Genomic DNA, 26626 nt, shown 5'->3' with positions numbered 1-26626 from the left:
AAGACCTGGGCTCAAATCCAAGCTCTACTACTTTCTTGCTTTATAAGCTTGAGTAATTTGCTGAATTCTCTGAGCCTCACTTTCCTTATAAGAGCCTTACAAGGTTGTTAGGAGAATTAATCGAGAAAACTTATGAAAATCCCTGCCACATCACAGAAGCTTCTTGTTGTTAGGTGCCACTGACTTTTTTCCCAACTCATAGTGACTCCCTGTGACAGAGTAGATCTTCCCCATAGGGTTTCCTGTTGTTGATGTTGTTATTTGCCGCTGAGTTGGACCTGACTCATAGCGACCCGTCCTTGGGTTTCTGAGGCAGTATCACTGAGGAAGTAGCTTGCACAACCTTCCTTCCGAGGAGTGGCTGGTGGGTTTGAACTGCCAGCCTCCTGGTTAGCAGTCAAGTACCTTTGGCACTACACTACCAGAGCTCCTTTCCCAGGCTATAATGTTTATGGAGAAGGAGCCCTGGTGGTGCAGTGTCTCCACTTTGGCTGCTAACCAAAAGGTTGGTTCAAACCCACCACCCAGCCTATGGGAGAATGATGTAGCAGTCTGCTCCTGTAAAGATTTCAGCCTTGGAAACCCTATGGGGCAATTCTACTATGTTCTATAGGGTTGCTATGAGTCAAAATTGACTTAACAGCAATGGTTTGGATTTAAAGTTTACAGGAGCAGATTGCTAGGTCTTTTTCCCACAGAGCCACTGGGTGGGTTCACACTACAATCTTTCAGTTAACAGCCAAGTTGCTTATGCATTTGTGTCACCAGGGCTCCTTTTCCTTCCAATTTCTCTACTCCACCAAAACTTACCAACCCTGAGTTTCAGTGCCTCATATCTACCAAGTTACTCATGCCAATATATTTTTTCTTTCTTTCTTCATCTTTAAATATACCAAAGTATATTGATGATATATGCATTTAAATAGGGTCTTTCTCGAGAAATTATTTTTTTCTTAAAATGATAAAATGTGTCAATGAAGTAGAAAGGGCAAAACCTTTGGAATCGGGTTTTGAATTCCATGTTCAAAACTACTGATAACTTGTGCATGGGAAAGCTACTCAAACTCCATGCAGTCTTAGTTTCCTCTCCTATAAAATGGGGTTGCTAACTTCTACCCTTCAAGCCTGCTGTGAAGGTTAAGTGGAATGTTGTCTCAAGCTGGTACAGAGGAGGCCCTCAGACATGCCAGTACCTTCCTACCACCTAGTGCATACTAGGGCATATCAGATGCAATCTCAACAATTATTTGTTGAATAAATTGAATTTCTATATCCCAAAGGAATGATATTCAATTCGGGAGAGAGGTAAAGGGGAAGAGAGTTCACCAAGAAATATACCTTGAATCACACTATATGCTAATAAGTGGAGATTCTGATGTACTCGGTGAGTCATTGTCCTTAGAGGACTTGTAGTCTATATATCAGTAGAACAGAAACAATAATTGACAAAAACCAGACATGGCAGTCTCAGCTAAAAGCCACAAGAGTACTCCCAACCAAAAGCTCTTAAGATGGAAAAGAGAGAGTCTCTCTTTTGACTGGGCTAGTAGGATATTATTTCCATGAGGAACTAGGGTATAAGGTAGGCCTTGAAGGGAGGCAATCAGTCAGGGTTTCGAGATGGCTACGTTGGTGTGACAATGTTCTGTGGTTATTCATAAGTCTTTCAGGAAAGACAAATTGTTAGAAAAGGACATAACGTTTGGTAAAGTAAAGGGTCAGTGTAAATGAGGAAAACTTTAATAAGGAGAGTTCACACAATAACTGCAGTAGAACCAAACATGCTCACAATGATGAAGATGGCCCAGGACTGGGCTGCTTTTCATGCTGTTTTACATGTGGCCACCACATGTCAGAGCCGACTCATGGCAACTAACAACAACAAAATACTGGTGGGAAGACAGAAAGGATGGGTTCATGCATGGCCTCCTGAAACATGTTTTACAGTTGATCTTAGTGCAGAATTGTTAGTCAAGTCAAAAGCTGATAGAGTACAGCTGACTGGTAATTGTCCATGAAATGAAGAACTGCAATAGTATGGATAATTGACACTCACTGATGCAGTAATTCCTAATCCCAAATATTTTAGATGTCACTTTTCTAATTCCACCATTTTGTTTATAGTAGTACCAAGGGAGAGGGTTGCTGAAGAGCATAACACCAGCTCCAATACTACCTTTGCTCATTCAATCATTTTTTTCATTTATATTTTAGACTTATTATATGCCAAGTATTATCTCTGGCTGTAGACCCTGAGTCATGCAAATGGGTAATGTGCTTGGCTGCTAACTGAGGAGTTAGAGGTACCAGTCCATCCAGAGGTACCTCAAAAGAAAGGCCTGGGAATCTACTGTTGAAAAAATCAACCATTGACACCTTATGGAGCACAGTCCTGCTCTGGCTTACATGAGCTCACCATGAATTGAAATCCACTCTACAGGAACTGGTTTATTGTCTTTGGCCAGTCACATAGCAAGGGCATATGGAATCCACGGTAAAGTGATAGATCTGCACTCTTTTTCACTTCATCTTTTGGTTCCTGCTGCTGTGCAATTTTCAGTCTGTACACTGGTTTCCAGAGACATATATTTTCTTCTGTACTTGTATTTGGCACCATGTATACCACAGTGATATACAAGGCATAGCCATGTTCTTGAGTTTACTGTGTAGTGCATAAGTCAGACAAATATAGAGAAAATTACAATAGAGTCTGATCAATGCTATGGTAGATGTAAGCATGAAGTGATCTGAGAGCAGAAAAGGGGTATTGAAACCTGATTATGGTGTCAGGAAGACTTCTAGGAGGAAATGACACCTGAGATGAAACATGGAGGATAAGTCTGAGAGAGTAATTCAGATGAGGTAGGATGAAGATCTATTAATTCAATAAAATTTTTTTGAAGACTTATTGGGTGCTAAGCACTGTTTTAAGTATTGAAGTTACAGCAGTATGAGCAAAACAAAGTTCTCTCTCTCAAAGAAGTTTTCAATGGAGAAGATGACAGGCCGAGGTAACAGCATGTGCAGAGAATTGGAGGTAAGTTTAGAGACCAACATACCATTTGGTATGGCTGGAACATACAGTGCAAAGGGGAAGATGGCGTGGAGAAAAATAAGACTAAGAGGTAAAATAGCTCTGGTGGTGTTATGGTTAAGGCATTTGGCTGCTAACCAAAAGGTTGGTCATTCAAACCCACCAGCTGCTCTGTGAAAGAAAGATGAGGCAGTCTGCTTCCATAAAGGTTTACAGCCTTGGCAACCCAATAAGGGTTGTTATGAGTTGGAATCACCTCAACGGCAGTGAGGTTTTTTTTTTTTTATTCGTTTTTTAGAAGAAGTAAAATGTGGGATGGGTGTGGGTGGTAAATCATGAATGGTCTAGGCATGCTAGGCTGGGGGTGGAGAGAGTAAAATTTGCCTAGAGGACAATAAACGCACTGCCATCGAGTCGGATCCTACTCATAGTGACTCCTACTTGGGTTTCTGAGGTGATATCACTAAAGAAGTAGACTGCCCAACCTTCCTTCTGAGGAGTAGCTGGTGAGTTTGAATCGCCAGCCTTCTGGTTAGCAGTCAAATGCCTTAGGCACTATGCTACCAGAGCTCCCAAAACACTGCCATCAAGTAGTTTCCAACTCATAGCGTCCAGTTGTTTCTGACTCATAGAGACCCCTTGAGTTTCGGAGGTGGTATGTCTCTGGAAGTAGATTGCTCGATCTTTCTTCTAAGGACTAGCTGGTGGGTTTGAACCACCAGCCTTCTAGTTAACAGTCAAATGCCTTAGGCACTACGCTACCAGAGCACCCCCAAGGACAATAGGGAGAATTTTAAGCAAGGGAGTAACAAGTTCACATTTCCATTTTAGAATAATCACTGTGGGCACAGAAATGACAGTCACTTTGGCTACAGGAATGAAAACTGAATTGGAAGAGGAAAACTATGTGACCTTGAGAAAATTACTTAACTTCCCTGAGCTTCAATTTCTTCATCTATCAAATGGGAGTGTTGTCCACTTAATAGCATCGTTGTGACATTAAATGAAGAAAATAAAATTTATCTGGTACTACCTGACCTGTGTGCCCTACACAGTTCAAGATGTCTTAACAAACTCAAGTGCTAAATGGGTTTCAGGAAGCAACTGGGAGAGGAGCCAGGGTGCAGCTGGACTGGGCCTGGGTTATAGACCAAGGTCAGAAGAACAGACATTCAACCTCTGACTCAGGATAGAAATAAACATGATTATCGTGGTGTCTGAGGATTATTGCTGAAACAGAATTTGGTGGTGGAGTCCAAGGGGGAAAGAATTTCTGCTTTGAGACAGCTGGCAGAATTCTTATCAAAGAGAGAAAGGCCTTTGTCTAGGAACACACCTTCAGCGATGTGTTTGATCACAAAGAGGCTCTGTGGGCACAACCAAGAAGAGCTTCAGGGAGAGATGAAGAGTTACCCGAAGGAGATTTTTTTGAAGTTGGGAGCAGACAGAGAAGAAAGATATGAGAGGAATCTAGGGAGAGAGAGAGGGAGAAAACAATGGCAGGAGGCCAGGGAATTTTGAGGAGAAGGTAGCAAGTGAGAAATTCTTTATGTAACTATGGCCAAGGGATTTTCAGACCAGGAATGTCTAATTGCCTAATAGTGTGACTCTTAGGTTATCTGCCATGTTGTTCAATTTTGTAACGCCCCTCACTGTTCTGCTATACTAACTCAAAACTCACTGCTGTTGAGTTGGATACGACTCATAGAGACCCTTCCTTGGGTTTCCAAGGCGGTATCACTGCTTTATGCTCAGTAAAAGTACTTCACTGACAGCTATTTGGTGGTGTGAAGTTTGGGGGTAAACCAAGGAAAAAGGCAGAATTTTGTATTTGAGTCGGCATAGAATAGAAAGAACAGACAAAGGAGGGAAAGCAAGAAATGTTATCTAGATTTAGCAGAAAGAGAACTTATAAATAACAAGAGATCAAGAGTGAATAAAGTCGAATTCATAAAAATCTTGGGGAGAGCATTAGATTTGATATGAGCATCTCAAAAGACAGAGTAATCTGAGTTGACATTTGAGTTACATATGGAATTTATCCTGATCATTCTAAAAAATACAGGGACCTTGGAAATGTATATGTGGCCTTTTGAGAAAAGCACAAGCAAGAGCCTGAATTAGAACCAACCTCCCTCCGTCCCTCCCTCCCTCCCTCTCTTCCTTCCTTCCTTTTCTTCCATGCTTCCATCCATTCCTTCATCATTCCTTCGTTTTTCTTTCTCTCATTGCTCTTTGGAGCCAAAATGGATAAAGTAAAAACAAAACAAAACAAAACAAACAATGAACTCAGCAAATCTTCTCCTATGCCTTAGAATTTCCAATGAAATACATGGAAATTTAGACCTTTTAGGGTTCTTCTCTTGTTTTATTGAAGAACTTGCTGATAGTTACCTGCACTGCCAACAGGATCATATTGAATTAATGTGATTGGCTTCACAGTTTATGATGATCTAGGTATGTGTTTATGACTTCATTAGAATCTGTTTCTCTCCATTTTTGAAGCTATTGAAAAATACAAACTACATTTCAAATCTTCTTAGCTTGACCTGAATATCATATTTTTCCTCTCAACTATTCCTTTAACTACTAGATATTTGGGAAATTGGGGCTTCAGCCACTGGGGGGGGGGCGATTAACAGTTATTTTTTTCTTGAAAGAATCCCACTCATATTTATTATTCATTTTCTTTTCATCCAGAAACTGGACAGATAGCTATTATTACTGAGTTTCTGAGGCTCCCAACCCAGGGCTGAGTATGTTGTGGTGAATACATCTTTGAACTACAACTCCCTGAGTCTGATTCTGGGATTTCAACTCTAAGGCATGAATGATTTTGAGAATAGGTTGGAACCAAGTTTCTGGAATGGGGTTCTAAATGTAGAAATTCATAGGGTAGGGGAGTCTGAAATTGTATAATAAAAACAGAGACAAACTTTAGCAAGACCATGTGGAGAGAAGCACCTGGAAGCTTTAATGATCTGCCTGGCTTCCTGTTCCTATAGTCCTCTAATCTCCCAGGTGTAGCCACTTAATCTGCACCTGTGAAATTATCTTTCTCCATGAATCTGGATTTAATTCTCTCTCTAATTAAGGCGAGTGTAAGGAATGCTGGACTATCAGTTAAGAAGCTCTGGTGGGGCTGTCGTTAACAGTATTGGGCTGTTAACCAAAAGGTCACTGGTTCAAACCCACCAGCTATTCTGCAGGAGAACATGAGGTGGTCTGCTTTCATAAAGATTTACAGCCTTGGAAACCCTAAGGGGAAGTTCTACCCTGTCCTGTAGGCTTGCTCAAAGTTGCAATTGACTCAATGGCAGTGGGTTTGTGTTTTAGGTTTGGGTTATCAGTTTAATCAATCCAATGACTGGTTCCCCTGATCTTTCTAGCATTCATCTTATCCTCTTGGTCTCCTAATGCTGCATTCTTATTGCCCGGAATTCCATTCTCTGAGCTCCCCTGTATGGACAACCTGCAATCTATATTGTTGATGCCATTGAGAGATACTAGTAACAATGGGATGTTGTTTATGGCCGAGCCTCCCAAATGCCAGCTGTATCACTGCCTACACTTTCCCTATTTCAGACACCTTCTTCATTTGTCCTCTTTATCTGGGATTTGCCAGAGTTCTGGATCCTGGTCCATTTTCATCATTCTATTGGGAAACCTCTATGACTCAGCCACAGTACTAAGTCTAAGGATACAAAGATGAACAAGACAGTCTCTGACCTTGTAGAGCTCCCAGCCTGGCAGAAAAGATAGACACAGAAGCCAACAATCCACCCTTTGGGTGAATGTCATACTTAAGCATATATAATCCAAATGAACTAGCTTTAACCCAGGAATTAAGGAACCCTGATGGTGCAGAGGTTAAGCACTAGGCTGCTAACAAAAAGGTTGGGGGTTCTAACCCACCAGTGGCTCCACAGGAGAAAAATGTGGCAGTGTGCTTCCACAGAGATGACAGCCTTAGAAACCCTCTGGGGTAGCTCCACTCTGTCCTGTAGGGTCGCTGTGAGTCTCAGTTGACTTGATGGCAATGACCCAACATTTTGCAATTATTTGACCATGAAACTCTTTTGCGGGTTTAGGAACACTTAGGAACACTTTTGGAAACACAGTCCAGGAAATAAATATTAGCTATTCTTCAAGGAGTCCCTGGTGGTTAAAACAACAAGGAAGAACAAGGAGGGGCATTCTTCTCCTAAGGGGCTCAGGGTGGCTCCACAGAGGAGAAAACTTAAGTCTTAAAGGATGAGTAAGAATTGGCTGCATAGATAATTTAGATGTGCATTTCAGTCAGACAATAAAAGCACATGTTGTGTTTGGGGGTATTTCAAGCCATATGGGAAGACTGAAGTGTGGGATGGGAGAGAGAGGAAACTAGTGAATTGGTCAGGGGCTGGACCTATGGTGACCTTGTATACAATAATAATAGCTATGACAGTGGAGAAAGATGTTTTAAATAGCACCAAATCCAATATTTCTCCTTATGATATTAACATGATATTAATATGAATAACTTACACAACAAGAATCCTAAAATCAAACCCATTGCCATAGAGTTGATTCTGACTCATAGCAACCTTATATGACAGAGTGGAGTTGCCCAAAAATGATTTCCACAGCTGTAAGCTTTACAGAAGCAGGCTGCCTCATCTTTCTTCCTCAGAAAAACTGATGGGTTTGAACTTCTCACTTTTTGGTTAGAAGATGAGTGCTTTAACCACTGCACCACCAGGGGCTCCTTGAAGAATAAGAATTGCTAACATTTATTTCCAAAAGTGTTTCTGATTGTTCCTAAGCCCTCAAAAGTGTATCATGGTCAAATAATTGGGAATCATTGGGTTACCCATTGCCATCAAGTTGACTGTGACTCACAGTGATCCCACAGACAGAGCAGAGCTGCCCCAGAGGGTTTCTAAGGCTGTAATCTCTATGGAAGGAGACTGCCACGTCTTCCTCCTATGGAGCAGCTAGTGGGTTAGAACTTCTGACCTTTCGTTAACAGCTTAGCACTTAAGCTCTGCACCACCAGAGTTAAAGCAAATTAATTTGGATTGTTTCCTATAGAACCTCTCAAAGCCTTTAGTTTATTGAGGTGCTTTATGCCTTGGAACTTCTCAAACTTATTTGACTCTAATTCTCCTTCTCCTACAATATTGCAAGAGACTAGAGCTTTGAGTAATACACTTTGCAGACAGAAGTAGGATGTTCTTCACAGTCCAGTTCAAAACATTTATGAACAACCAGTTCTGGGCCATCAGACGACATCTCCTGCAGCAATCTTGTAGAAGTGCAATACTGTTCACCTTCCATGCTGCTTAGTCTGTCATTTAATCCTGCCCATCTCTTTGACATAGCTCAGGGCTAAAGGTGCTGAGTGTTTACAACTTCTGAATTTGAAATACTGGGAAAAGACTCAAAGGGTGAATGTTAGTAGGGGAGGAGCACTAAAAGTAGGAAGAATAAAACAGGAAAGAAACTTTAGAATGGGTAAAACATAGCTATTGAAAATTGGACGTCACAACTTTAATTCTTAAGAGACTTTAGGGCTGAATTAAATAAGTTTGGGTAAAATGGCTAGTAAATCAGTGTTTCCTAAGTCCTGGGAATGTAAAGCCCTAACTTACAAATTTCTGTAACTTTGTTACTAGTAGGTGATCAATAAATCTGTTAAATTAAATTTAGGTTTTTCTCTCTGAGGCTCAACTTTCTGTTGAGAGGCTTGCTGATTTCTGTTGATATTAAAAATAATCTTTCTTATAAAATAGTAGCTATTTTTGAGAGATAGGATTGTGAGTGATTTACATTTTCTTCTTTTGTTTGAGCTGCACTTAAATATTTGTTAAAATAAATGTGTTACTTTTATAATCAGGGAAATAATTTTAAAAATTTATTTAAATAAAAATATATTTTAAAAAATGTACATCACTAGTTCTTCCTTCAATGAGCTCTGGTGGCATAGTGCCTAGGGCATTTGACTGCTAACCAGAAGGTTGGTGGTTCAAACCCACCATCTACTCCATGGAAGGAAGATTGGGCAATCTGCTTCTGTAAAGATTTACCACCTCCAAAACCAAAGGGGGTCACTGTGAGTCAGAATTAGCTTGATAGCAGTGAGTTTGGTTGTTTCGAGTTCTTCCCTCAAGCAATTTTTATAGGTGGAAACAGCAGCATCAGGTGGCTTGCTTTCCTGATGATACAAATTAATCCTCCCCATTTGGCAAAGAAAGACTGGGGGAATGCTTGAGGTCTTTGGACTTAACATTTCCACATTTTGAGGCCAGCTTAGTGCCTGGCACACAGTAAGTGTTGCACAAATATCTGCTGAATGAATGAATATCAGGGAAATCAGCGACACTGGTGAACCTTACTATGCAATTCATTTGTTTGTCCTCTTAAGAGGCTTTCTAATTAGAGAATTCCTCCTGTGGCCTGGGCAAGGAATGGGTGAGTCCCAAACTGGGGCCAGACAGGTGGAGTGACATGCCCAGGCCCCTGGTAGTTTAGGAGACCAGTTAGCAGAGACAGTGCTGAATCCAGACTCTTGGGCTCAGTCACTTTAGGTCCCTGGATAACATAAAAGGTATGAGCTCCACCACTAACAGAAAGATTGATGGTTCAAATCCACCCAGCAGTACCACAGAAGAAAGACCTGCCAATCTGCTTCTATAAAGCTCACAGCCAAGGAAAAGCCTTGGAGCTCAGTTCTACTCTGTAACACAAGGGGTCAACAGGAGTTGGAATCAACTTGTTGGGATTTTTTTTTTTTTTTTGAGGTGGGGAGGGGAATCAGTCACTAGGCCTGGGCCCAGGTCTTGTAGGTCCTCAGCCAATCATAGTGATGCATTGCAATGGGTGGTACACGTGTTGCTTTCCATAAATGGTTATGGTGTTTGGTGCATAGGCTGCCTTATAACAGATCTCAACTACAGGGAACAAAAGTAACTTTGAAAAAAAATCCTCACACACTAGCACCCTTCCTGCAGGCCCTGTTGTGATTTTGCACCAAGGGTGCATTTTAATTGACGAAATGTGCTACACCGCCCAACCAAATTGAAAAGTAACAACCTTCACTTACCATTTGGAGATGTGACGGAAGTGCCAGAAGTTAAACTCTGAGGACTAAATGAAATAACAGAAGCTCCCTATCCTCTCTTGAAGAAGCTCATTAGTTTTTGCTTTCTCACATTCTGTTTGCTGTGGCCTGCAGCCAAAAATGGCGGAGGCAAAGATAATAAGTGAGAGTTAAAAATATGTGAAGAGAGGCTGTGTCTGTGGGACCCCAGGCAGCTGGGGGAGTGGCTCAGGTAGAGTGAATCTGGGAGGGAGGAGGGGAGGAGGATGGAGACAGGCTGAGAGAGGCCCAGAGAAAGAGAGAGAGACTCACACATGGAGATAAACACAGAGACATACACAGGGAGATGGGGAGACTGAGGCAGGGAAATAGAGAGAAAGATGGGGACACAGAGACACAAGAGTGTATGAAAGACAATGTACACACACTTAGAGACTGAAGCAGACACAGAAAAAGTGAGATAGAGGGAGAGAGAGATTGAGCATACTCTGAGTCAATTACAATTGGGGCATGTTCACAGCAGGTTAGAAGACAAAGGTCAGGGCCAAGCTGCGGGGTGAGGGTCAGGATCGAGGTCAACCACATTGTGTGCTCCCTCCCTACACTCCACTACAGCAGTAGATAGACATATGGGAAATCTGACCTAATGTGAATTTTGAAGGCAGTATGAGAATGACAAGTAGGAGAGAGGATGTCTCAAATACTGTGGCCAAAGCCAAGCAGCCAGCTCTACAAGCAGCCTTGTCTACAATGAAAGTTACACAGAGTGATCCCTCTTGTCCCAGGCTTAGGTGAACTGAGGTGTCCCTGTGGCTCACCTCATCTTATTACTTACTTTGTAGCCTCATGGCTACCGGACTTGAACAAAGCAGGAGCTGGTTAAATGCCAGTTGACATAACAAGTGGTGGCATAGATCCTCTTTTCCTGCTGATTCTTGTTGTTACTATGGACTATTAGTTGCTTGTGAGTCAGCCTCAGACTCATGGTGACCTCTGCACATGGAACTAAACACTGCCTGGTACTAAGCCATCCCCTTATTGGCTGCAGATCAGACTGTTGTGATCCATAGGGTTTTCACTGGTTAGTGTTCAGAAGATCATCTCCAGGTCTGTTTTCCTGGTCTGTCTTAGTTTGGAAGCTCTATGAAACCTATTCAGCATCCTAGCAACACACAGGCCTCCACTAACATAAAGGTGGTGGCTGTGCATTGGCCAGGAATTGAACCCAGGTCTCTTGCATGGAACGAAAGAATTCTACCACAGAACTACTGCCGTTTCTTGGTATCATATAATCCTATACATGCCAGGCACTAGTGAACAAGCATAGTCACTTTCCCCCAAAGAATTTCCATTCTAGTGGGAGAGAGAGTAGACTGGAGTATTGTTGTTGTTGTTATGTGCTGTTGAGTCGGACCTGACTCATAGCGACCCCTCCATGGGTTTCTGAGGCAGTATCACTACAGAAGTAGATTCCTTCATCCCAACGGGAGACTGGGGTCTAGTGAGCTGCAACTTGGGCCAAGCTTTGAAGGATGCTATGTGTTATAAGGCTTTTACAAATGCCACAGTGTTCAAGGCAGACTTGGGTCTGAAAGGAAATGTCAGGAACAAGAAAGGAAAAGGAAAAGAAAGGACAAAGAAGCTAGCATTTACTCTTGTGCCAGGCACTGTCACATATGTTATTTTATTGAATCTACACAGCAACCCTGACAGGTGGCTATTTTTATCCTTTTTTTCTTTTGTGGATAAGGAAGTTCAGAGGGGTTAAGGAACTAGGCCAAGGTCCCTCAGCTAGGTAGTGACAGAGTCACTAATCCAGGTCTGTCTTTGTACTGCCCCAGATTCCTCCCAAGGCCTCATGAAATTCATCATTCAGCAAGGAGACAAAGGGCCACCGTTAACACTGAGGCGAGCCCGGAACCCAGCCAGGCTCCGGCTGCCACCCACCCTTCCATAAATGTATTTTTCAACAATGAGGTTTTCTCTGCAAGTTAGTGATTTTATGGCTCTCAGCAAAAATCTGTGACACCAGATGTTAAATGCAGCAGGAGAAAGTTATTTTCATCATTGGTGAAATCTTGCACAGTGCACTGAGTCTGGTCACATATCTGACTTCAGGCAACATGTGATCTGATTTCTGTTCACATAAAGAGGCTCAGTAAGGGCTGAGAAAGACGTGCATGGCTGTTTCAGCTTCTGGGTGTTTGGAAAGGAGGTAGCTCAGCTGGCAACTTCTCTTGTGGCTGGACAACTGAACAACACCTGGCTTCATCCGTGGGCCCAGGCCCCTTGGCCAGAAATCCTGTAATTACTTGAAAATGGGTTGACAATAGCCCTCCTGGAACTTGTTTACATTGTACCATCATCCCTCAAGTCCCAGCTGTGTCAGATTGACTCCTCCTCAATTTTGTTTCTGTCATCTCTGTTCACTGCCACCAACCAGTTCAATCCCATCTGGATTCCAGCACCAAACCTGACTGAGGGGGGCTATCAGGTTGAACCATATGAAATTGCCTGTTTTTTTGTAAACAACAGTCAAATACTGACATTGCACTTGTTATGTATTGTTGCCTTAGTTTCCCAGGGCTGCTGTAACAAAATATCACAGAATGAGCGCCTTTAAAGATCACAAATTTATTCTTTCAGAGTTCCGGAAGTCTTAATCAGGGAATTGGCTGTGTTGATTCTTTCTGAGGACTCTGAGAGAGATACTGTTCCAGGGCTCTCTCCTAGCTTCTGGTGGCTTTTGGCAATCCTTAGTGCTTTGGCTTGTAGATGCACCTTCACATGACCATTGTCTCTGTAGCTCTGTGTCTGTTCTCTTCTTTTATAAGGCACGACTCAGATGGGATTAGGACCCACCTACTTCTCCCTGGATGGCATATGGTTAAGTATGTGGCTACTAGCTAAAAGATTGGTAATTCACCCCCCCCCCCCAACAGGTGCCTTGGAAAAAAGGCCTGGTGATCTGCTTACAAAAGATCACAGCCATGAAAAACATATGAAGCAAAGTTCTGCTCTGCAATACATGGGGGTCACCATGATGCAGAATCAACTTGAGGGCAACTGGTCTGGTTGGTGCTAGTATGACTTCATGTTAACTGATAACATCTTCTAAGACTCCATAAAAGAAGTCATCTTCTTAAGGAACCAGGGGTTACGACTTCAGCATAACTTTTTAGGAGACACCATTCAATCCAATAAAAGTTGAATTGTGCCCCATCCCACCCCATAAGATATGTTCAAGTCCTAACCCCCAGTACTTGTAAAGCTGACCTTGTTTAGAAATAGGATTGTTGCAGATGTAATTAACTAAGATGACGACATTAGAGTGGACTTGAATCTCTTTATGACTGGTGTCCTTATACAAAGAGGAGAGACATACTCATATCCACACAAAGGAAAGCAAGGAAGAATCATCCCCTAGATCCTTCAGAGGGAGCATGACCCTAATGACATCCTGAATTTGAACTTCCAGTCTCTGGAACTGTGAGAAAATAATTTCTGTTATTTTGAGCTATCCACTTATAATTTGGCAGTTCTAGGAAACTAATGGGAGCTCTGGTAGCATAGTGGCTAAGACACTTGCCTGCTAACCAGACGGCTGGCGGTTCAAACCCACCAGCCACTCCCCGGAAGGAAGGTTGGGCAATCCTACTTCCGTAGTGATACTGCCTCGGAAACCCAAGGAGGGGTCGCTATGAGTCGGGGCCGACTCGACGGCACATAACAACAACAACAACAACAGGAAACTAATATATGTATCATTTGTGATAATACAGTGATACCTCAGGATCATATTCAGGGTGGTTTCCTTATTATAAAGTTGGATGTGGTTGATGCTTAGACCATAGGGTTGTTGGAACATTAAATTAGGTAATTTAACATACTCAATGCTTAATAAATGGAAGCCAGTATAATATGATTACATTGTTCCAGACTCCTGTCTGTCCCCAAATGGAGCTTTGCCCCAAACTCCTGCTTAATGCTTACTTTTCCGGGTCTCTATGGTTCCTAGTGCCTACTGCTGGGTGCCTACTCCCAAAGTCCCTATCTCTAGCCTCTGTCCAAAACACCTTGACTACGCAACCATTGCCTGGGTTAAGGCTGTGCTTTCTTTGTCTGCTTGCCTCATCATAGTCAGCCTCTGGGGGCAGAATCAGTTTACTCAGTGCCTATGTTCAGTGAGTTATTCAGGTCCTGGGGTTGTTTCCCATTGCATCTAGAAGAAATGAGATAGCAGTGGCTTCTAGGGGGACCAGATGGCTTAGGCTGAGCTTTACAAGGTAGTGAACTTTGGTGAGTCCAAAGATTTGGTTCTCTGCTCTACAAATTTAGAAACATGATATTTATTCTGAAACTCAGAATTGAACAGGCTTTCAGGCCAGATTCATAATAGCCCAGCTTCCAAGAGTGTGGTATGTGAGCTGGGTCAATTTATTCATTTTCAATGAGAAACAGAGCTGCTGATGGGATAAGAGTGCTTGGGTCAGCACATGGTCTCCCTGTAAGAAATCTGCAGGGACGTTTATGGGATACTTGGTGAAAAGTGAATCTGAGAAAAGGAGGCAAAGCATCTTGAGGGATGATGCAGCCTGATAAATGCCCTGCCCCAGCAGAGTACCCTTCGCCAGTAGCCAGGCTTTTCCGAGCCTGATTCACGGCCTTTCCCTTAAGCAGGGATGGGGCAAAACAGCAAATTCATCCCTTTGAGTTTTTTTTTTTTGGTTTTGTTTTGTTTTTTCCTTTTCTTCCCATTCCACAATGATTCCTTCTCTTTAGTAAACAGATCTATCACACATAGCATTACCTGCTATTTGGCATTATTAACCAGCTATCAGCTTCTTGAATTACAATTAAATCTCATTTTTATCTTCTTGAGATTATCCAGGTCATGTTCAATTCATATATGATAAACATTTATTGTACACCACATCTACTACCTGCTAGATCTGCCTATGATTTTCCAGGTTATATTAAATTCAGTCTCTTCTATTAAATTTAATTTGACAAATACTTATTGTGCTAGACCCTATCCTGGACCCTGGGGATACAATGTGAACAAGATATATATAGTTCTTACCCAATAGTCTAGTTAGTAGAATTAGGCAGGTAAACTGGCCATTATAAAACAGTGTACTAAAGTTCATAAAAACATATCTAATCTAGATCTGAGGTCTCAGAGACAGCTTCTGGGAACAAAGGACATCTGTTCTTAGAATCTGAAGGATGAATAAGAGGGAAGCAGGTATGTGTGTGTTTATGAGTGTGTCCCTGCACAGAGGAGATAGTAGTAGGGGGGCTACCACAAGTGAGGCTAGAAAGGTGAGAGGGACCAGAGACTGTAAGGCCTCATAACCTGTATTAAGGGGTTAGGACTTTGTCCTAAAAGCACTTGGAATCTGTTGTAAAATTTTAAGCAGGTAATGAAGTAGTCATATTTACGATTTAGGAAGATCATTTGGACTACAGTGGGAGGCTCGGGGAATTTCCATTTCCAGATATATATCTGGATTTCTGCTACATATGGTTAATTCCCCCTCATAATTTGTGGATTTTCTAGTTTATCTCATTTGTTATTTCCCAGGTTTGGATGCATTAAGGGTAGAAGTTGGGGAACATTCTTTATCACTCCAAGAATAAGAGAGAGTTTTCCCTTCTCTCTTCCTGTCTGGTGTTGTTAGAAGTGCCCATAATGCTTCACACCTGAGCCAAGTTATAAACTATTGGAATAATGTCCACACAGAGAAAGAAGTATTGCCGCTAGGGTTAAGACACTTTTTTTTTTTTTTGGTTGGGGGTTGGGGGACCAAAATGGCCATAAAGGTGACTTTAAAAATAAGAATGATTAACTCTGGATTAGATTACTGAGGTTATAAAAGATTTCTGTGTTATAAAAACCAAACCAAACTCACTGCCATCAAGTTGGAGCCAACTCATAGTGACCCCTCCTTGGGTTTCTGAGGTGATATCACTACGGACATAGATTGCCCAACCTTTCTTCCAAGGAGTGGCTGGTGGGTTTGAACTGCCAGCCTTCTAGTTAGCAGTCAGATGCCTTACACATTATGCCACCAGAGTTCCTTTCAGTGTTATAGAGGAGTCCAATGTGTGAACGACAGAGACACGTCTAAATGAAAGGTCATTGATTACTTCATTAATGGAAAGGGCTCTGGGGAAGGACAAAGATAATCCTGTTAAGGAAATCAGCATGTTCTAATTGACTTACAAGTAGTGGGCGGAGAGTGCCCTATTTCTTCCCTTCCTTACAATCAGCAGATTGAGAGGAAGCAAAGCTCTGTGGCTCTTGTCTGGAACTAGGTTTTCCTTTGCTAACAGTGAGAGGGACCTGACCCCAAACCGTCATGAGCCATTACCTGCCTATGTGGAGCTTCCACAATGAGATGGGGGTGATGGAAGCAAGATGAAACTTCTTGATTCTTACAGAGTTATTTTTTTGCCATGGTCCAGGCTTTCAAACATAGAGGAAAATTTTGCCTAAAATTACCTTCTTTTGACACTTTATTAGTCATTTAAAAATGTATGTGTTTGTGGGCTGGATGTATGTAGGTAACAGGGATATGCGGTTCCTGATTGTATTACTTCTCACCAACTTTGGAAAACAGGTGAATTTGCCCTTGATTCTCCTCATCCTCCTTGAGTATATAAGCCTCTACCTGTTGACTCCTCTTCTTTTGACTCAGTGCCTTCATGGGATGATACTTACTTTACTTTTTAATACTTCCTCTTAAGAAAGAATAGTGACTTGTAACTTTAAATCTATTCACAAACATTTCTAGAGCACCTACTAAGTGCTATTGCTGTGGGAGCTAAAAAATGAGTGAGATGTAGGCCATACTTTCAAAGGTAAAGCATTATTATTTTATAGGGCAAAATGTTTTGAGCATGATAGATAGGTAGAAGAATGCACTAATATTTGAGGAGTGTCTACCCTTGGCCAAGAGTCCTTGGGTGATGCAAATGCTTTAATGCTAACTGGCTGCTAACAGAAAGTTTGGAGGTTCATGTCCACCCAGACTTGCCTCAGAGGAACTGTCTAGCAATCAACTTTCAAAAAATCATCTGTAGATTACAGTTCTACTCTGACAAACCTGGGCTCACCACGAATCAGAATTGACTTGACGGCAACTAGTTTGGCTTTGGTTACTATTGCCCAACTACTTTGCACATATCAGTGCTTTGAATCTTTAAGAAAACTCTGTGAGGTAAGAATTTTAATTGCAATTATACTCATGAGGCAGTAATACTCAAGGGAGGTAAATAACTTGTTTAATGTCACCAAGCTAGACAGGAATAAAACTGGAATATGACCATAGGTCCTTGAGACTCCAAAGCTCATGTTTATTTTACTAATCTGTAGTACAAAAAAATACTTTCAGATATTGTTTTGGGGAAGGAGTTATTGGTGAAGGTGTCATATTATTGCTAGGTGCCATGGAGTTGGTTCCAACTCATAGCAACCCTGTGTGTAAAAGAACAAAACATTGCCTCATCCTACGCCATCCTTATAATTGTTCCTGTGTTTGAGCCCACTGTTGCAGCCACTGTGTTAATCCATCTCCTTGAAGACCTTCCTATTTTTCACTGACCCTCTACTTTTCTAGGCATGATGCCTTTCCCTCTTAATAACATGTCCAAAGTATGTGAAATGAATTCTTTCTATCCTCACTTCTAAGGAGCATTCAGGCTGCACTTCTTCCAAGACAGATTTGTTCACTCTTCTGGCAGTCTATTCTATGACATATTCAATATTCTTCACCAACACCATAATTCAATTCTTTCTCAGTCTTCCTTATTCATCGTCCAGCTTTCATATGCATATTAGATGATTGAAAATACCACACATGGCTTGAGTCATGTGCACCCTTGTCCTCATATTGACATCTTAGCTTTCTAACACTTTAAAGAAATCTTTTGTAGCAGATTTGCTTAGTGCAATATGTTGTTTGATTTCTTGACTGCTGCTTCCATGGACATTGATTGTGGATCCAAGTGAAATGAAATCCTGGACAACTACAATCTTTTCTCTGTTTATTGTGATGTTGCTTACTGACCCAGTTGTAGAAAAACAAAAGAGGAACTTTTGTTTTCTTTATGTTGATATGCAATCCATACTGAAGGCTGCAAGCTTTGATCTTCATCAGTAAGTGCTTCAAGTGCTCTTCACTTTCAGCAAGCAAAGTTATGTTATTTGCATATCACAGGTTGTTAATGAGTCTTCCTTCATTTCTTATGCCATGTTCTTCTTCATATAGTCCAGCTTCTCAGATTATTTGCTCAGCACACAATTGAATAAGTGTGATGAAAGGATACAACCCACACACCTTTTCTGATTTTAAATGACACTGTATCCCATTGTTCTGTTTGAAAGACTGCTTCTTGATCTATGTACAGGTTCTCTATGAATATAATTAAGTATTCTGGAATTCCCATTCTTCACGATGTTATCTATTCTCATGGATTGAAAGGAGTCCTGATGGTGTGGTGGGTAAAGTGCTTATCTGCTAACCAAAAGCCATCAGTTCAAACCCATCAGCTGCTCCACTGGAGAAAGATGTGGAAGTCTGCTTCCATAAAGTTTTACTGCCTTGGAAACTGTATGGTGCACATCTACTCTGTCCTATAGGGTCGCTATGAATTGGAATCAATTCTATGGCAGTAGATTTGGGTTTTGAGTTTGGTCATGGATTGAATTTTGTCCCCCCAAAAGATATATCAGCTATGCTTGGCCATGATCCTCAGTGATTTGGTAGTTAAATAATGATGTAATTTGGCAGTTATACATTGATGTAATCATCCACCATGATGTGATCTGATGTGATCAGCCAATTAGTTGTAAGGAAATTAGAGTGAGATGTAACACCTTACTCAGGTCATAGCCCTGATCCACTGTAAGGGGATTTTCCCTGAGATGTGACCTGCATCATCTTTTATTTTTACAAAAGATAAAGGGAGAGATAAGTGAACACAGAGAGAAGGACCTGACTACTACCAAGAAAGAAGAGCCAGGAGTGGAGTGTGCCTTTGGGATCTGGGGTCCTTGCACTGAAAATCTCCTAGACCCAGGGTAAGATTGATGCCAAGGCACATGGACATCTTCAAGGAATGCCAGTCCCACAGATGTTGAAAGGAGTCAAGGATCTTCCTCCAGAGCTGACACACAGAGAAAGCCTTTCCCTAGAGCTAGTGCTCTGAATTTCAATTTCTAGCCTCCTAAACTGTGAAAGAATAAATTTCTGTTTGTTAAAGTCATTCATTTGGTATTTCTGTTATAGCAGCATTAGATTATTAAGACATCCATAGTTTGTTATGATCTACACAGTCTAATGCCTTTGCATAGTCAATAAAACACAGGTAAACATATTTCTGGTGTTCTCTGCTTTCTGGTAAGACCCTTCTGACATCAGCAATGACATCCCTCATTTCATGTCCTCTTCTAAATCTGGCTTGAATTCTTGGCAGCTCCCTGTTGATATATCGCTGCAACTGTTTTTGAATTATTTTCAGTAAAATTTTATTTCCATGTGACATTAATGATATTGTTCAAAAATTTCTGCATTCTGTTGTATCACTTTTCTTTGGGATGGGCACAAATATGGATGTCTTCCAGTCAGGTGGTCAGGTAGCTCTCTTCCAAGTTTGTTGGCAAATTCGAGTGAGTGTTTCCAGCATTTTGGTCTTATCTTTCTTTCTTGTGTTTAATGACCTTTTGCTTTCTTCATGTATGACATCCTTGATATCATCCCACATCTTGTCTGGTCTTCAGCCATTATTTTCAATGAAATAAATCTATTCTTAAAATGTTTTCTAAATTCATGGGATACTTAACATCATACTTTGACTCTCATGGACCTTTAAAATTTTCTTCATCTTCAGCTTGAACTTGCATAGGAGCAATTGATGATTTCTTCCACAGAGACCCCAGGCCTTATTCTGATGATTTTGAGCTTCTCCATCTTCTCTTTCCACAAATATAGGCTATTTGACTCCTACGTATTCATCAGTCAAGGTCCACATGTATAGTTATTGTTTACGTTATTGAAAAAATAGATTTCCAATGAATAGGTCATTGGTTTTGCAAAATTCTATCATGTGATCTTTGGCATCATTTCTATCACCAAAGACATAGATATGTTATAGAGGAGTGCTCTAGAGATGGGCACTAAAAAGTAAATTACTATTTTAATAGTTAAAAATGGCAATTTCCTGGTGGGATAAACTTTTTAATCAGGGAGAGGAAACATACAAGGAATATTTCCACATGAATGTTAAATGAGAGAAAGTACCAAATAGACAATTGAGCTCTGCAAATTGAATTTCCGGGTGGCAGCAATGTATGGTGGAGGAGGGAAAAGAAAAGTCTTTGTAAATCTGAGTCCAAATCTCAGCTCTACCATGCATTAACTTACTAGTGAGATCTTTGGCAAAAATAACCTCTCTGAGGCACAGTTTATATACCTATAAAATGAGGACAGTAATATATACCTCACAGATCAGTTGTTAAGATTATATGAACCAAAACACCCAAATTCACTGCTGTTGAGTCAAATCCAACTCATAGCGACCCCTCTTTGGATTTCTGAGGTGGTATCACCAAGGAAGTAGATTGCCCAACCTTCCTTCTGAGGAGTGGCTGGTGGGTTTGAACCACCAGCCTTCTGGTTAGCAGTGAAATACTTTAGGGACTATGCCACCAGAGCGCCTTAAGATTATATGAGCTAATGTTTATAACATGCCTGGCATATGGTACGCCCTCAGTCCATATTAGTAATTCTTAAGATAAATGGCTACACATTGGGATTGAAGTCACCAAGCTTGTCCGGAGAAAGAAGTATGGGAATTCTCATACTCCTCATAGGTGTGGATGATGGTTCTCTGTAACAACTAATGGCACTCCACTTGGTCATGTCTGGAAACGTAACTATTTTCACCTTTTATTATATAGTTGGTAAAAGCTTTTACAGCCTTCTGTTTCCTAAGAAGGCAATTTTAGGAGTGTTTATTATCTCTGGTGCTTTCTCAAGAGGCTTACCAGCTCCTTTTTGCATCTGTGGTTTGGTATGGAAATGAGAAGCTACATAGAGACTTGTGATGGGGAGTGTTAAACTACTTTGGTGCATTGGGGCCAGTCTGGTCTATGCAGCAGCAGGCCTGTGATGTTCATGGTTCAAGAAGTCTGAGAAAACAGGTTCACGGAACACAGCAAGATGCAGCCTAACAAAAGTCCTGAATCAGTGCATTGGATATAGGATTGTGGGTCAGAGAGTCAATGCAGTAAAAAGTGCTGGGCATGCTACAGAAATTAAACTTAATGGGGAAGATCAATTTCTTTACCCCAAAGCCAAAAGTGAAATGAGAACAATTATTTTCAATGTGGTATAACCAATCTTATCCCTCTCAAAACACTCAAGTGATTTTCCTTTTCATTAGAGTAAAAGTTGATGTTCTTACTAGGACTTGAACACATGATTTGCCCCCTCCCACTCACCTGTCTGACCTCATGTCCTATTACCCTCCTCCAGCTCACTGTGCTTAAGTCACATTGGCTTCCCTGTTTTCCTAGAACATTCCAGGCCTGTTTAAGACTAAGTGTCTTTGTCCTGGCTTTTCTCTCTGCCTGGAATGCTCTTTAAAGACCACCCTGTTTGATAGGGTACTCCATGTTCTGGCCCTCCTATCTTCTTTACCCTACTTATTTTTATCTGTAACACTTAATTCCTTCTAAAATTCTATCAATCTATATAATTTACCTTTTAAAAATGAAATTCATGACCTATCTCCCTCTGCTAAAATATAAGCTCCATTAAAGGCAGAGATTTTTTTTTCTGTTTTGTTCACTGCTATAACCTCAGCACCAGAACAATGCTTGATGTATAGTTGTAATAAATACTTGTCAAGTGAACTTATTAGAAGCCAGAGAATTAAGAAATCTACTCTCAAGGTGCTCATACTAAGAATGAAACTAGGAAGGCACTCTAGCATTATTTTCTAGATTCTTCAGTGTAAAGAAGAGGAGCTTGTGGCTGCTAGTGCTATCTTTGCTTGGAGCAGGTTTCAGAAACCTGAGCCATTCTTTAGAAGACCTTTAAGGATGAGGAGGGAGCAGCCCTCATCAGCGTATGGAGAGAGTAGCTCCAGATGGAGCCTTTAGCACATGGCTCGGGATCCAGTTACACTCAACCACACTGTAACGAGCACTAATAAGGCTCCACGGCCTAATAGGCTGTCCTGTGGTGAGGTTATGTTGGGAAGAGGTTACCAATAATAAGATTACTCTCTTGACAGTTAGCTTGGCAGGGGTCAGAGGTGGGTAGTGATGAAAGTAGAATTGGGTCAAAGGGTGCTAGGCAGGAGTTTAGTGGAAACGGGGCTCTTCCAAGCCAGTTTCAAAAGGAGAACCATCTTCTCTTTTTGCTGGCTATTGCATTAAGCAACTTTCCAGAGCCCAAAAAGGGTCTACATTCCTTTTTTTTTGTTCTTCTCTCATACTGGCCTAAGCAAAGAACTGAGGTATTATCACAGCAGAACAACTTATGTTGAGCACATACCATGTACCAGGTGCTGTTCTAAATGCTTAAAGCAGGAGGAGACAGAGAAGCTAGGGCACATCTTAGAGAGGTTTCATGGGGATAGACTTAAACTAAAGTAAATGAAATCACAAGGTTTTCATTGCATGTGAAACTGGACAGTTAAAAAGGAAGACAGAAGAAGAATGGATGTATTTAAATTGTGTGTTGTAGAATATTCCTTAGATGTGAGGATGGCAAGACTTGGACTCACTTATTTTGAACACATCACCAGGAAAGACAATCACTAAGAAAGGACACCATATTTGGTAAAGTAGATGGTCAGAGAAAATGAGGGAAAACCTCAGTGAGATGGATTGACACAATAGCAACAACAATGGGCTCAAACATCCCAATGATTGTAAAGATGATGTAGGACCAGGCACTGTTTCATCCTGTTATACAAAGAGTTGCCATGAGTCTGTTGTTGTAACTAACAACAACAAAAACAACATTAAATGATAAGGAATGTAAAGTGCCCAGTATAGGGTCTGGCTTCAAGTGAACACTGAAAAATGTAAAATTTCTCTCTCTTTTTTCTTTCTGTGGCTTCAATGGAAGTAACAACATTGGATGGAAGTCAGAACCTATTTATTTATTTTTTTTTAGAAAAGGCAACTTGTCCTTTAGTAAGTGTTTCATGGTGGCAAAGGCAATTCTGTGTTACAGGGTTTCAGAGGAGGGTGAAGCCAGGAGCGCTGGAGTGACCAAGGGGACACAAGCTGGGCTCTGAGGGAAGAGAGGAATTCTGGTCAGGGGAGGCCAAAGGAAGATATTCCGGTTGATGCTGAAGCCTATGTATGCTGTAGACACAAAGGCAAAGCTGTAGGAAGAAGTGGGTGAGTTTGGGGGACTCTAAGGTAAAACCTGGGATTGGGGAGGGGGACCAGGCTCTATGCTATGTTTTATGTACATGGTTTCTTTTAAAAGTCACTTACCTCTGTGAACTAAGTTCAATTATTATCTCACTCTAGCTGAGAGGAAGGAGGACTGGGGAGGGTAACTAACTTGACCATATTTACACAAGCAGCAGGAGGTGGGACAGGGCTACAGTGCTGGCTCTGTTAGCCTGTTTAATTCCAAAGTTTACACTTTGACCCCAAATGTCCCCTGCATTCTAATAGTGACTTGTCACCTCCTTTGTAGTAGTTTTCTCCCAGGTTGTGGAATATAATTCCCTTGTTTGGCAATATAATTCTTCTGGGAATTGCTGAAGGAGCGGTGGTGGCATAGTGGCTGGTAAGCAGAAGGTCAGTGATTCAAACCCACCAGTTGCTCTGTGGAAGGAAGATGAGGTGACCTACTTTTGTAGAGGTTTGCAGCCTCAGAAACCCAGTATGGTTGCTATGAGTCAGAATCAACTCAATGGCAGTGAGTTTGATTTTTGCTTTTTTGGATGTGCAAAGCTTTTTTTTTTTTTTTTTAAATGTGCTATTTCATATCCCTTCACATTGTCCTTGTGTGGTTGAAAATGTCAGTGCTGCACCATTTAGTCAAAAGAGACAAAATGAAAGTCTGTGAGGACCTTAGTCAAGGTCCCACAACTGGCCAGGTCTCTAAATGGGAATAGACTTTGAATTTTTAACTTTTAACACTTTCTCAGTAGTCACTCTTTAAAACCAATAAATTGCTGTTGACTGCACTAACTGTCATGAGTTGACTCCAATTCATGACGACCCCAAGTGTGTCAGAGCAGAACTGTGCTCCGAAGGGTTTTCAATGGCTGTTTTTTTTATTTAGTAGATCACCAGGCCTTTGCTCCAAGATGACATTGGGTGGATTTGAACCACCAACCTCTCATTAGCAGTGCCTTAACTGTTTGCAACATCTAGCCTCCTTGCTTTCCTTCAAATTCTTTAAGTTCTTTCTTAACTCTTTGCCTTTGCTTTTCTAATTCACAATTTAGATTATTCTCTTCCATCCTTTGTGCTGTAGTCTTTCTTCTTTTGAAATTTCACCACTGCTGTACATAGTATTCTTCAGCCCCAGCTCACACAGAATGTGTTTTTTCTCTAAACCTCTTAACAATTAGTGTAATACTATAGTTATGTTGTCAGTTTTGCAGTTCATTAATTCCTGCTTGTCACTTGGTCTTCTTTGGCTAACTAAATTATAATCTGCTGATTCTCAGAGAGAGTGGCAAATCATGACTTTATTTGCAATGCTACTACTTAACATACCATTAGCTTGCTTACTTTGGACATTCCTAGAATATGACATCACGTTTGGTAAAGTAGAAGGCCAACACAAATGAGGGGATCCCTCCAGGAGATGACTTGATACAACAACCACAATATACCAATGATCATGAGGATGGTGCAGGACTGGGCAACATTTCATTCTATTGAACATCAGGTCATCAGGAGTCAGAGTTGTCTTGATGGCAACCAACGACAACCACCACCACAACAGCACAACAAAGCACATTGAAACTTTCTTTGAATCTTTGCTGGGTGAATGATATTGTTTTGTTTCAATTATACTTCAGAGTCCCTTGGAATAATGTGACCATCTAATCTTGTGATGCAGAGAACCGAGCAGTGATCTGGCAAGGCTAATGCTTACAGGAAGCCATACTATGTAGTCAGGCCAGAAAGAGTTCAATACTCTTTCTCCTTTTTTAAGAGTTGACTCATCTGGATAATTGTCTTAACTTTCCACCTGATTTAGCCTGTGCAGACTCAGGCAAAATCACTAGAGATTTGGATAATCTAAGGACTGGTAGACTAGAAGTTAAAATGATTACAGAACAGAGCAGACCCAAGAGGAAAATCTAAGGGCCCTTTTGTTCCAGGTGCCCTCAGAGAGGCTCCACCCTGTGCGATCACATTGCTCCTCTCCTGGGGAGGAGAATGCTTCTCTCTTCTTCCCAAAGACTGGCAGGAGCCCCAAATACTGTCATTCTGTCCCCGCCAGCTGTTTACCTTACTGACAACACACCCTTTGTGGGGCCCTGGTGCTTCCTCCTTCTTTCTAAGGGTTTCTCCAGAGACTTTCCATAGGAGACAGCAGGGCAGGGCAAAACAGAGGGGCTGCTCCCTCCTCTTTTGTTAGTGGAAGTGACTGTCTTGATGTTTAAGACATCCGAAGAAGCTGGAAAGAAATAGAGATTTGGAATCCAAGAATTTTAACTGGGAAGTCATCTTTTAGATTGTATTTCCCAAATGTGACTTGTTTGGGTGGAGGAAACTGAGGTATGAAGAAATAAAGCCTTGTTCTATAGATATGCTTTACAAAGATCAGGTGGCAAAGCTGAGAGTAGGAGCCATGTTTTCTACTCTCCAGACTGGGCTTTGATGGCTCTCCCAGGTATCGTTGGTAATCATCAAGACAGAGAGACCTAGGCAGAGACTCTGCCCCAAAAAAGGAGTATGGGGAAAGGTTTCCCTCTATATGTAGGATTGAATCCACATGTTCTGCTCTCAGCTCACCTCTCTTTACCTTGCTAACAAAACTCAGGCCGTACTGGCCTTGTCTTGTGTCCAAGCCTCTTCCCACCCCTGAGCTTTCACCCACACTCTTCCCATAATCTGAAATACTCTTTTGCCCACATTTCACTTGGATAATGCTGACTCATCCTTTACGTTCTCGGTTTGCAGTTCTGGCAAGATGGCGGAACAGGTAAACAAGTTACACAGACCCTCTGCAACAAAGCAATGAGAAAGCCATTGAAACTGATACAGAAGATGATCCTGGATCACATACATCACAGCTTCCCTTGAAAGCTCAATTATTCTTTTTTCTCTTTTCTTGCCCCCCACCTCCTGTCCTTGGTTCTTGGTTTCTTTTCCCCACCTCCTTTATTTCTCTTCCCTTTTTTTGGTTCCCTTCTTTTTTCTTTCTTTTGGTTCTTCCCATGCCTTATTTTCTGTTTTGAAGTTTTACCTATTCTTTTACTCTTGCTCTTTTCTCTCATTCCTCCCT

This window comes from Orycteropus afer, unplaced genomic scaffold (assembly GCF_000298275.1).
Source record: "Orycteropus afer afer isolate SDZICR_OR568_19922 unplaced genomic scaffold, OryAfe1.0 scaffold00318, whole genome shotgun sequence".
Taxonomy (NCBI): domain Eukaryota; kingdom Metazoa; phylum Chordata; class Mammalia; order Tubulidentata; family Orycteropodidae; genus Orycteropus; species Orycteropus afer.
Note: the sequence above shows the minus strand (reverse complement) of the source record.